The 14,157-nt window shown below is 29.8% G+C and overlaps 1 pseudogene; it reads left to right on the top strand.

The window, feature by feature from the left end:
- The first annotated feature begins 417 nt into the window (after positions 1-417).
- Positions 418-7,106, top strand: LOC100810434 (threonine dehydratase biosynthetic, chloroplastic-like; annotated as a pseudogene).
- The last annotated feature ends 7,051 nt before the right edge of the window (positions 7,107-14,157 follow it).

The following is a 14,157-nucleotide window of genomic DNA, read 5'->3' as shown; positions in this document are numbered from 1 at the left end:
GATATATATATATATATATATATATATATATATATATATATATATATATATATATATATATATTGACATTATGTAAAGGACTTTATCATTGAATTAATAAATGTATAATTTAACCTTTAGGATCATGATCAATTTGTACATATGTGTTATGTTCTAGTCATTGTATATATTATATGCCTTAGTTATTACATTATTACATAACTGTTATTGTATAATTGCTAGTTATATATTTGGTTTCATATGATTGTTGTGGTGTGATTTTGAGAATTATTATTGAATGCATGAAATTAGGGAGTTTGTTGGTAGTTTTTTTAGAAGGGTATTCTTGTACTTTTGTGAGTTGATCATCACCTTATAGGAAGGGATGATGATGTACATATTTTATCATGAGATTATATGATAAATATCTCTATATGCATGGGAAGTCGTTACATGGAAAATGAGCTCATAGACCTTGTGAAGAATTTGATATCTACATTGGTTCCGAGAAGCAAAGAATTGAGTCTTGTAAATCTAGGAATCACTACGTTGTATTTATTATATTTATTTGGATACGTTGAGGTATTTTTTTATTAAAATATTTTATTTATTCAAAATTTCATGGATTATGATTGTTTAATATGATTTTTATTGGCGTCTAAATATATACATATATAATCTTATATTAAATTCATTGCGGATGACATGGTAGATTTTCCGGGTAACCACACTAATGAGAACAACATTATTTGTGAATTCCTGTTAATTGTTTTATTCACGGGGAATTATAATCTCATTATAAGTGTTATTTTTATAGCATGAGAAAGAATTTGTCAAGTTTGAGAAGACTTGAAGACATAGTTTTCTTAGTTACATTTATTTTAGCTTGGTTAGTACTTCAGAATAAGACACCTGACCCAGCCACTTTCCTTATATTTTTAGTGTTAATTTAGTTTAGATACTCATATTATGATGATAATATTTTTACTTATGTAAAGACTTATTTATTTGACTTTATTGATTATAGAAGAGGTATTTTCAAATTATTATAATTTTGAAATTTTATATTCTTTTAGTATGAGTTGTTTTTTTTCCTAATGAAGGGTGTTACGTTTAAAGCTATTAAATTATGAATGATTACTTTTAATTTAATAGAATTTTTTTAATATAAATAGATTTATATAAAAAAATATACACATTTTATAAAAAAAAATATACATTAAACTTACTACTTATATTATATTAATAATAGTAATACTAATAATAAAATTCTCAAAGTATATAGTAATGTTATGTAATTATTTTTTTCATTTAATATATATTTTAATATAAATGAATATAATATAATAAATATATATATCATAATAGTTATAAGCAATTTATGCACTAACAATATGTAAATACATTTTACATTATCATTCAATATAAAATTATTATGTTAAGTAAATATGTTGACTTTTATAATAATTATCTTAAAATTTATGTTTGTCTTATTTTTATTAGTCATTAGTATTTTTTTTACACGATAATGCATAGAAGTTAAACTTTGATGTTAATGCAAATTTTATTATTTTTCTATTTTTATATGCTTTATAAACTAATTTTTTAAAATAATAATAGAAATAAATTTTCAGTGTGTGTGCATGCGCATGCGTAAGTGATTGTGCATCGATTGTGCATCTATGGACTTGTGTGTTAGTCATAAGACACATCAAAACCCTTCAATACTTTGATTTATGCAAATAAATGCTAAGTTTTCTTATTGACATTTGAATTCTTTTAGACAAAAGCTTTATGTGTTTTTGTATGTCTTAATAGACATTAATCCATGGATGTTGAGTCTGTGCATTTATGAATACTTAATGCCAATGATGGATCCAGGAATTTTCCTTAGTGGAGACAAGAAATAGTTTGTAATATTTCTACAAAAAAAATATTTCTAATTTTTACAAAATACAAATAATGTCATGACAAAAGAATAATCCAAAATACTTAAGCTTCTACGGATTATAATTGTCCTTTGTGTATTTTCATTGAAAATCCTATAGTTATTTCATTTGTTTCATTGTCAATACTATAAAAAAATATCTCTCTATGTATATAACCAAACAATTGTTCATTCATTCATCTTCTCCCATATGATTAAGTATTCTATTCTTCACAAAATTAATTACAAAGAAACATCTTGAATGACAAACTCTCTTAATCCCTTTCTTGCTCTATTTGGAAATTGATAAAGAACTTAATTGAACCTTTTAAAACTAAAGGGATCAAATTGAACCTAAAAAATAAATTAGAGGACCAAAATAATAATTAAATCTAAAAATTAAAAGGATAAAATAGTAAAATTCATATCAATTTATTCTCTCTTTTTTTTTCTTATATTTTTATATATTTTTTTAAAAATTATCTTATAAGGACAATATCTATTTTCTATAGGGCTAAATTTTTTTTATTAGACATATATAAATAAATAAATAGTGTGGGTAATTTCCCCCACACCATAATGGATATTTTGATTCTCTTTGCGGATAATAAATATTAGATTCTTCATAGGTTTTGTCCAAAAGTAAGAACATAGTTGTTAAAATCGAATCAGCCCAATCAATTGGACCAGGACTCGATGTCTAGGGTAGTCCAATTAAGGTGCAAGATCGGAAATGCAAGAGATTCAATTTGACCCGGTTGGATTTGATGAAATTTTGTGACTCAAATCGGGTTATGTAGTCGAGAAGTTTTTTTTCCCGTTTCTAATTAAATTGTTAATAGCTAATTATTGATTGATATATAATAAACTCCCATAATATTAGTTTTTTTTTTATCTTGATAACAATATATAATAACTAACCAGGTTGTCTAGTTGATAAGTTTTTTTTTTCGTTCCTAACACATTAAATTGTTAATAGCTAATTATTGAATGATATATAATGTACTCCTATAATATTAGTTTTTTTTTATCTTGATAACAATATATAATAACTAATTATTATCATATTGATATGACATAGCGTAATATTTATGTGTTTTATACATCTTTACCAAACTTATTTATGATCATCCGATAACTTTTGTAATTAGAGAAAAATAAGAGTTTTCTTAGTTATTTAATGATAGTACCCATAAATTAATTTATAGTAATAAATTATTATATAATATTTATAGTTGGATCATGACAATAAACTTAACTTTGGAGTGTAAAAATATGAGTTAATCACATTTTGTTAGGTATATTATATATTTTTTAATTTTTTAATATATATATTGGATCAATAAGTGACCAACCGATGAAAGAAAAACAAGTGATATGATCCATTTTCATAACATTAAGTATGAAAGAGAAATAAGTGGACAAAAAACTACCTACTGCATCAAAAAGGTGTGTCAAAGTTAGTTAAAGAGTACTTAAGTACAAAAAAGTATATATAATTACTAACACAGTATGCAATGCTTTCATCCTTCATTCTACATCGTAAAAACTTTGTAGCAGAAAGTGTTTTAGTTTCTATTGTTCAGGAAACTATTTGATAATTTGTATACTCATGATCATGGCTCTGGCCTTTAAGATTTGGAATAACCGATCAAACAGAATATCATGTTATCCTTATTATCTTGGATGTCTTTTTCGGTTAGTTATGTGATCTATCATGTTCCTGTTCATTATTGAGATATTCATTTAATTGAATTATATATGCAATAATTGCTTAATTTCTTGCTTAGTCGCATTTGTTATTTTTCTTCTGGACTTATTTAAATGTTTCAATTTTCCTTTTATTTAGGAGCTGGAGAGTCAAGGAAGTCCACAATATTTAAACAGGTAAGAAAATGCATTGTTGTCCTTGTTTTTGCTTTGTGTGTACTTGCTATATTGTTGATATTTATTTATTTTGTCTGTAATATGCAGATAAAACTTTGTTTCAAATTGGCTTTGACGAGGCAGAACTAAAAAGCTACTTACCAGTCATGCATGCTAATGTATATCAAACAATAAAAGTACGCTATCCTTGAAAGGGTGTGTTAATTATTTTTCTCTTTAAAATACAAAGTTTGCAGTGTCCACTGCTTATAGTTTGAAAAAGGTTTTTGTGAATCGAGTCTTATTGTGAGTAAAATGTGATCCTTAATATTTACTTGTTGTGTTTACAGTTACTACATGATGGATCAAAGCAGTTTGCCAAGAATGATGTTGATTCTTCAAAGTATGTTATAACCAATGGAAATAAGGTAGTTTATTGTTACCATCTCTATTATTCCTTACTATAGTATGGCCAAGAATTTTGGAATTCGGAATCTTGTTAAACAAAATTTTGTATACAACTATAATCAATTATACACATGCTTCTTTTTTATTTTAATTTTACTTTTAGTGAATTTTTTTTGCTTTCTCAAATTATCAATGAATTTATTAGAAATATAATATAAAACCATTCACATGTCTTTGCCCAACTACTTAAGATTTTGGGATAGTTGGTTCATGACATGATATCAAAGTCTCTATGACCATGGGGTTTATAGTATGATCCTTGTCATCTCCATTCTTCGTATAACAAGTTGAATTTTTGGCACAAGGTAGGTTTCCATGTTCAATGTCCGTACTTCAAGTCCAAATAGCCCAAAATATTTTTGTGAAGTATCCTGTTACAAATTACAAATGTAAAAGTGTGCAATTTAATTTTTGAAAATGTACCAAATATGTTAACGTCCTCATTATTCAACTAAGATCACAGGTCAGAGAAACCAATTTGAATAGTGAGAGTATTTGGTTGAAAGGAACTCCAATGATCATTGGTTTATGTTCTCCTCTTAGGGTCTTTGGTTGATTTTTGCCACAATGCCTTTGTTGACTATTGGCTATTGATGGCTACATAAAGAGAGGAAAAGGAAATCACCCTAGAAAACTAAAGAGGAAAAGAAACTAAAGTATATATATCATGACCAGAGAGTGATTTTGGACCAGGTTGGGGAATTTGCAGATGGTGTAGCTGTTAAAGAGGTCGTGAAGAAACTTTTCGCATATGCAAGGAGTTGATAGATGGGGTTGTTCTTGTAAGCCGTGATTCAATTTGTGCGTCAATAAAAGATTTTCTTTTGCTCGCAAAGTTTGCATTCTAAATCTCTAATGCTGGATATATTCTCCAGATTTATATTTATAACTTCATATATATGATATATACTTCTCTACTCTCTAGTATCTTTTGTGCAAATGTTAGAAAATTCATTGTGTTTTGTCAAATGAAATAAATATATATTCTCTACTCACGAGAAGTGTAGAGATCTTAAACTAATTGTTTCAATACTTTATCAATTTTTCTTTGCCATCAGATGTTCTTGATAGTTGATCAGAAATTTGCAACGTATTTGAATGAGTTAATAATTGAGATTTGCTTGAAGACTTATGAAGCCGAGTCAGCCAAAAATATCAAACTTCAAATTGGTAGCTAGAGAAGTATAATGCATATAATAGCAGGAGGAACTAGAATATCTTGACATACTATTTATAGTTTTTGTGCAATAAAGAATTATCAATTACTTTTTTGTGTTTATACGTATTTGGTTAAGTTTTTGTTTTTTTGTTTTTTCAGTATCATGGTTGAGGTTGGATGAAGGAGATTGGACACAATGGCGGCAGTAGTTGGAAGAACCTGTTTCAGAATTACTTAACACCATATCTATCTTGATCTGTTTCCTATTTATCACCCCAGGTTGATTATAGGGAGGCAAGTGCTATAATTAGATGAATTTGGCTATTAACTTTACCTTATACTTTTAGAAGCTGTTGCTTTGTTGTTGGCATTCTCTCTGTCTCTAGGTGCATAGGTTGTTCAGTTGGAGTTTTTATTGGTCCAAATGTAGCTCTTCTATTCGTATCATCAGAATTCGGGACTTAATTTTACGTAGACCTTTGATTATCTAGTACATTTGATGAAAAGCAGTACATATTCTTTATGACTTAATTTTTTGGGATATGACAAGAATAAAACTTGTTGCAGGATATGTTCGAGAAAAAAAGGAACATATTAGAACCAACAGGAGCACTTGCACTAGCTGGAGCTGAGGCATACTGCAAGCATCATGCGCTCTAGGGGAAAGATATTGTAGTGAAAACCAGAGAAGCACACATGAATTTTGATTTGATAAACTTCGGGTTGTAACTGAACTTGCTAATGTTGGTCGTAAACAAGAGGTTGTGCTGGCAACTGTTATGGCAGAGGAGCCTGGCAGTTTCAAAAAATTTGCGAATTGGTATGTCAGCTACTTTAACACTATTTCTATAAGTGTTCTTCATTTTTTGTACTTATTTTCTATCTTGTATGGCAGGACAGATCAACATCACAGAATTCAAATACAAATATAACTTGAATGAGGCGGTTGTCCTTTGCGGGTGAGATTGCCTGATCATTTTTTCTTTATCCATTGTCAATCAATTTTTAAAAAGCAATATGTTGCGTGAATATTAATATCTCTCTATCCCAATTTATTAGTTTTCATTGACTATCATTTTCTCTAGTGCAAATATTTGTTAATAACTTGTATTATGTCAAGCGGCCCATAGTATTTATTGTCTCAATTGTATTTGCATGCAGTGTTGGGGTTCACATAGTTTCCGAACTAAGAGCAATGCAGGAGAGGATGGAATCTTCTCAGCTCAAAACTTACAATCTCACAGAAAGTGACATGGTGAAAAATCACTTGTGTTACTTGGTATGTTGGCCACAAAATCCTTCATAGTGAAACTTATTGTCACATTAGAGTTTTATCTTGTTAACTTGCGTTGATCTTTATTGAAATTTTTTATCTGAGGTGAAACTCCAATTCTGATTGGAGAACAGTACTAAAAGCACGTAAAGAGTTGTATCTATGTTTTGTCCTTTATGCATTTTCTTTCTTTTTCCTTTGACAAATGCATATCTGATGCGTTGTGGCATTTCATATACTGCAATATATATCTGGACCAGTATGCATCTTCAGAGTTCCCATCATTAATTAATACGCCTCAACAACAAAAAAAGGTATGAACTGTTATAGCCACATGTTCACTTTCTAGACCTTTTATTGCCCTGGGTTTTATTTTATTTTTTTCATTTTCTTTATGCTTATCTAATTTTTCTTCATGGTTGCAGACTATATAGAGCTCACCAGAAGCTTTTTGTATCCATGCATGATAAAGGAATTGGGCCACAAAAAACTCAATTTAGAAGAGATGAAAACTATGGTGATTCTTTAGATTTATGTTTTTCTCGTGCATGGGACCATGGAGAAATGGGGGTGGATGGTATAAGTTCATGTTTTGTGGCTTTGTTCTCAATATTAAACTTTGATGGTACTTTTAGAAAGGGTTTTTACTCTATGGAGATGTTCACTGAGGTGATTCTTTAGATTTATGTCAATGATTGAATGGGCCTTGCATAAATTTTACTCAATAATAAAATGTGTTAAAGATCATAATGTTATTTGTTAGCATTCTTCTTCACGGCTTTGTTCTCAATTAGATTATTATTATTATTATTATTATTATTATTATTATTATTATTATTATTATTATTATTATTATTATTATTATTATTATTCAAAAAACAATATCGGTTGATCTAAGACCAATGTAGAAAATATTTTTATAACATTATTTTTTGCCAAAACCGATGTGGTAAGCACATTTAACATTATTTTTGTCAAAAATCAATGTTGTGTCTGACTTTCAACATCGATTTATTTAAAACCGATATAGAAAGCGCTTCAGAATATACAATTTTGGCCATATTTCTACATTGGTTTCAACCAAAACCTATGTAGATAATAATTTTCAACATCAATTTTTAAATCGATGTTGAAACCCCTTCATAACCAATGTTAAAGCCCTTTTATGTAATAGTGTTACTTTTGAAAAGGTCCCATCAGATCATCTAGAAATGGGCTGAGGTGAGCAACAAGAATCTTTGTAATAACTTTGTAAGCTACATTGCAAAGACTTTTAGGAGGAAGTTCTCTCAAATGAATCAGTTAATCAACTTTCAAAATGAGTACAATAAGAGTTTCCAGAATAGCTAGGTTAGTAAACCATCGCTAGGTTAGCAAACCATCCCTGTAGGCATCTGCCACCATTTTCCAAAGATCATCAATAATAATCAGCCAATATTGCTTATAGAAAAAAAGGCTTAAATCCATCAGGCCCAGGAGCCTTAAAGGATTTCATCCCTATCACAACAAGTCTGACTTCCTCCTTAGTAACTGGGGCAAAAAGAGTTGTACATCCTTCCTCAGGAATATAAGGATGAAGGACTGGATCAACTTGAGAAAGGGCATCATTACGTTTATCAAAGAATTGAATAAGGATTTATAGTAGCTAATAGTTGAAATACAATAAATCACAATAGAAAGAGTGTAACAGCCATAACTTTTAATAAAACAAATAAAAAACTAATAAATAAATAAATAAGTAAAAGTAAATAGGTCATAATTTCTCACTATATAAGTCAAATGTTAACCTAGAGTAGCTTTTAGAAAACACATTATGTTCCTTTCTTCTTATTCTGATGCACAAGAATCCTAACAGAGCAATCGGAGGAGGAGTTCTACAGAGCACCAGAGAAGCCACAATTGCTAACAGAGAACGTTTGAGCGACTACATCGAGGTAAGGGATGAGTTACTCACACTTGGGGATTAAAATGAACATGTATAGGGATCTCTAGAGGATCAATTTTGAATTATTTTGGGTTGTTTCTTAACTTTTTCCCCCCAAATTTATGTTTGTCATTGTGATTGAATTTCACTTTTAAAAATTTGATTTAATTACATATACTGCAAGTTTTGATTTCATGTGAATTATTTTCTTGTTTCAATGTTTTGATTTCAATTTAAATTACATAATAATGATCGTATATGTAGGCACATTATATGAATTGCTTACCCACGTTTCCCGGATGCGTATATGACTGATTTTGAATTATATCTAATCACATAGTGAAATCAGATTTTTTTTAGTAGATACATATATTCCTAAATATTAACGTGTATAGTTATTATTATTATTAGTTATTATTATTATATCACCGAGCATGGATAAAATATTGATGTGTTTTGTTTCTTTTTATTTAATTTTAATCTTAGTTATTTGATTATTGTAAGGTAATATTTTGAGTTGCACACAAAAGTTTGTTGTAAGAATTGAAGCTTGATCATTTTTTTTTTTGGTGAGGGACTTGGTTAAGGAATTCCTCTGTTGAGGTTTGATTTTAATATTTTTGAAAAGAAAGAAGATGAGAAGATTGACACTCACCTTAGTTGAGATGTTTTTTATGTAAATAAAAGCTTTTGAATGTACTAATTAATGGATTTAATTGATTTCATTTGGTTGGTACCTAATAAAGTGGCCATTAATTTTATATAAAGATTTTATAACCACGTCTTTTGTTTTTATTTTGGAAGCGGCAGTTACAAATTCTTCTTTTTAGTTACCTGTTCTAATATTTGTTTAGCAAATACAATTAATAATAAAGTAAGTTTTTTTTAGAGAAAAATATTATATTGTAACTATCAAATACATATGTAAGAAAGCTATCTTTTTTTTTTTTGTATAAACTGATATGTTTAATATTATAAATTAAATATTGTTGTGAAACTATTGTTTATTGCTTTTAAGAAATAAATTAAATAGTGTTGTGAAATTATTAGTTGATTTCCTTTCAGTTATATATGTTATATCTGTATAATAATAAATTAAATATTGTTGTAAAATTATTGCTTAATAATAATTATTTTTATTTTGTTGAATTAATATATTTGAGCATTAAAAAACATTTGGAAGTATAAAAAAATGGTTTGGTACTCTATTTATTTTTGTCTTAGTGTATTCCAAGTATGCACTTTCACTGTGATGTGTAATAATAATAATAAAAAAATAAAAAAAATAAGGTTATAGACATTATTGTTTCATAGTGATTATTGTTGTGACTTTATAGATTAATTGTTGTAGAATTTTTTTTTTATTTTGTTGAATTAATATATTTCAGTTTAATTTATATTTTTTTGTTGTGTCAAGTAAATGTTACTATTGAATGATATCTGTAGGATACATAGGATATGATAAATTATTTTATTATGGAATTGTGATTGGGATTGTGTGTAAGTGACAATTATTTGGTACATAATGGATTGTGAATTACATGCTTGTTGAGATGTTGTATGTTTTGAGTTGTGAGCCATGAATTATGTAATCACACAACTGTAAGACCCTTTAAGGGCAACGAGTTAATGCGTGATGAATTGTAATGAGATCCACTGTGGGAACCCGACGAGTTTAATCACTTGAGGCACACTGAGTTAAAATATAATTTTATATATATATATATATATATATATATATAATTGAGATTTTGAAAACAATTGAGTAGTTGTGTACATTACATAATTTATAGGTAGAGTCTGTGTGTTCAAATGGTTTTTTTGGGTTGGACCTGAATCAGGAGGGAGAGACCCTGACGGACTCTTCGGAGTGTAGACCTTGGGGGTCATCCGGTTTGAGTGCTCCTTTAAGCTGATGCCGATCCCACATGGTTGGAGCATTCTCGCAAAACAGTGTGACCCTGACTAGTCTCCCTATGATTTTACTTAGTGGGAGTGACTTGACTTACCCATTGTGAGGCATGTCCTGTCATGTACTCCTAGGCGTCCGACGAGGCTTTTCACTGAAAAATGGTATCACATTGCATGTAGGCTTGAGTCTAGTGTATTTGTCGCATAACGCTTGTGTTTGACTTTTATTGAGTTAACAATTGTGGTTTGATGTTATTACCTGGAGTGTGTGAATAATGTGTGTGATTTTGTAAAGAAATGTTATTTATATAAATTCATCTTCAAGTATTATATGTTCCAAATACTCTAATATTTCATTATATACGAATGTGATAACTCACTCCCGGTGTGTGTTTGTGTTTGGGCTGATTGCCATTTTGTTTCAGGTGAGTCATCATATAATGAGTTCCATGATAGAGCCGGAGAGACTTAGTTTGTGTGTGTGACATTGGGGCATAGGATTTTACTTCGCATGTTATATTTCCGTAAACAATATAATTGTGTTATGTTTTCTGTTTTAGTTTTTTTTTTATTCATTTAGCATGGACGACCATGTTTTGAGCTGGGATAACTTTTTTATTTTTATTCGAACAATTTCTACTATGTTTTCATTAAGTGAATGCGAACCCTTTATCTTTTGAAATCAATTTAAAGTCAATGTATTTTAAAAAAAAAATCCACATGATCTTATTTCCTTTTATTCGTTATTTGTGAGGGTAGAGGGTATCACAAAGAAGGTTGAATAGTGTGTTGGGTAAACTTATAGTAGGGATTTATATAATAACCAGAGAAAGGGCATCATTATAGTCATCAAAGAATAGGGATTTATAGTACTTGATTGTTGAAATACAATAAATCACATTAGAAGGAGAGTTGAAATACAATAAACTTGGAAATCTTTTTGCATTGGAAGTGATTTTACAATCAAAATGTGTTCTCAGAGAACTATCGTCCAGTGATTAACAAAACAATAATTTAAATAGTAGTTCAATATTAAACTTATGTGCAAAGTTGTGTCAATAATAAGCCTTAAGAAATACTCATAGAAGCTTAAGAAGAGTAGTAGAAACACGTAGTTTATACTAATTCACTCAACCTAGGCTATGTTCAGTTCTCCTTCACAAAACTGTGAAGAGTTTCACTAATCAATATTTGATTATAACAAGTATTCTAACTTGTCACTTCTGGCTTTACAATTATCTAGACCACTACTGCACGACCCTTAGACTCCTTTTGAATCTAAAAACACTCAAGTATTGTTTTCTCGCTATGTCACTCCTAGCTTTCACAAACAATTAATTTGTAGAATCACAAATTCTATCACTCAAAGAGTGTGTTTACAATGAATTATTCTTTAGTACAATGAATTTACTTCGTAAAGGATAAACTCAATAAACATTGTGTTTCACTCAGTAGTATTTCTCCTTGATTCTTTCACTTCTTCTCAGTGTATGAATAATGTTAATCAGTTCTGAGCAAGGCTTTGATACATTTTTTTTATAGGAGAAGGATGATCAAATCATTGTGGGATCTTGTGCATTAAATTTTTTACTATTGTGTATCTTGTTCTTGTGGCACTTGTGGGAAGAAATGGAAATAGCATGGTCATAGCATGTGTGTCATGTTCTTCTCAGCGAGAATGATTGTGAATCAATTCTTTCTAAATCTGTCCTTCACCTTTTAATTTTAAACATTAGGCATTTATAAAGGGAAATATAATATTATTTCATAGAATATACTCTTTATAACAAGATCCTTATACAAAGTGAAATAAATGGTCACTCTTAAGTAATATATCATATTCATTTTTTTAAGTATTGAGGATAGTTGGATGCTCAAAATGATTTAGTATAAAATAAGCTCCAGTGGATGATGATAGTGAACACTTAAGACTAAAAGGATCTTACCTGCTTCAATTGATAAGTCATGTTCACTTACATATAAATCATTAGTCATCATAAATTTATATTTTTGTTTTCATCAAAACTAAGAGATGAGTGGATTGTTTAGTGATGGATCATTTAGTTCTAACACTAGCTTCCTCTTGAAGAATAGCAGGATCTGTGTGCCAAGTTACATCACCAAAAAAGAGCCCGTAGATTTTATTGCTCTTCCTATTGGTTTTTTGGGCTCCCTTCCTATGTGGAGCAAAAGCCCAAATGAGAAGTCTCGTATGTCTAACTTATTTAAGTGGAGAGAGGGGTCAAATTAGAGAGAGTGAGATACAGTGAGAGAGACTCATCTGAGTGGAGAAAACAGTTACAAATCATTGTGATTTTCGCATACTCACTAGAGAGTGTTTTTCAGATTGTAACTGCGGATTCTTTCACCGTTGGATCGGGCTGATTTTTGGACAGCAGTTTCTACACGCGTGATACTTCAAATTGTTTGGTTGGATTGGGAAAAAGATATCTATAGAGAGAGATAAGTGTTTTACATTATCTGCTCTATATTTTGGGGTTTTATCTTCTTGTCTCTATTGTACCAATTGGGGGTTTGTTTTGATTTGATGGTTTGTAGCACAATTTAGTGCACTTATTGGAGATTCTTTTGTATCTTCATTGATTATAGTAGAGTTATTTCTTTGATATGAACGACCCATAGTTTTTATCCTTGCATTGAGGGGTTTTCTGTGTCTATTTTTTTCTTAATTTTTATTTTGTGCTCTATATTTCATTGATGCTACTCACGGGTTCTTATAAGTTTGGAAAAATTTATTTCCACTACTTATTATTCTATTATAGAGTTTCTTATTGTATTGGTCTATTTCCCCATCAGTTACCAGGTCTACTTCAACGGATAAATCATGTCCACTTACATATAAATCATTAGTCATCATAAATTTATATTTTTGTTTTCATCAAAATTAAGAGATGAGTGGATTGTCTAGTGATGGATGATCTAGTTCTAACACTAGCTTCCTCTTGAAGAATAGCACAATTTGTGTGCCAAGTTCCATCAGCAAAGAAGAGCTCGTAGATTTTATTGCACTTCGTGCAACATACTGTATGAGCATGGAAAAAACGAGTGTTTCTATCCCAAAACGAACCCATTTTTCACATGATTTTTTAAACCATACAAATTCTTCTTGGAGAAGAATATCATTATATTCCTCTTGAAGCTTTTTCTCCAGTCTCTTCAGACTCTCTGAGTCGTACCAATCTAGCTTGTGCTGAACCCCCTTAAGGCAAGCCTCAACAGCCTTCTTACTACGAAAAATATTGCCAAAGACTTGTTTGTTGAATTTCAAATCCTCCTTAACAATAGAAAGTTTTCTAGGGATGGTAGGGGCACTTTTAGACCAAGTCTGGCGGACAACAGACTCAAAGACTTTTTGGGTTGCCCAGGCAGCTTGGAATTTGAATGAACGTTTGGGTTGCCCCTTCTAAACAACACCACACCTTAACAGGATGGGGTTATGTTTCAAGTATACCATGCACAAATTCTCAACATAGGCTTTTGGGAAGGGATATGCTAGGTGCACCCAGCAATATTGCTGGTGCACCCAGCAATTCAATGAAAGGTCAATTTTGCCCTTCATTTAAAAAAATAAAAAGCATTTTTTTCCCTCTTTCGGAAGCATTCTCTCTTTTTCACTGAGTCTCTTCCGC

Source organism: Glycine max, chromosome 13, assembly GCF_000004515.6.
Source record: "Glycine max cultivar Williams 82 chromosome 13, Glycine_max_v4.0, whole genome shotgun sequence".
In the NCBI taxonomy this organism is placed as follows: Eukaryota; Viridiplantae; Streptophyta; class Magnoliopsida; order Fabales; family Fabaceae; genus Glycine; species Glycine max.
This window is presented reverse-complemented; position numbering and strand designations above follow the sequence as displayed.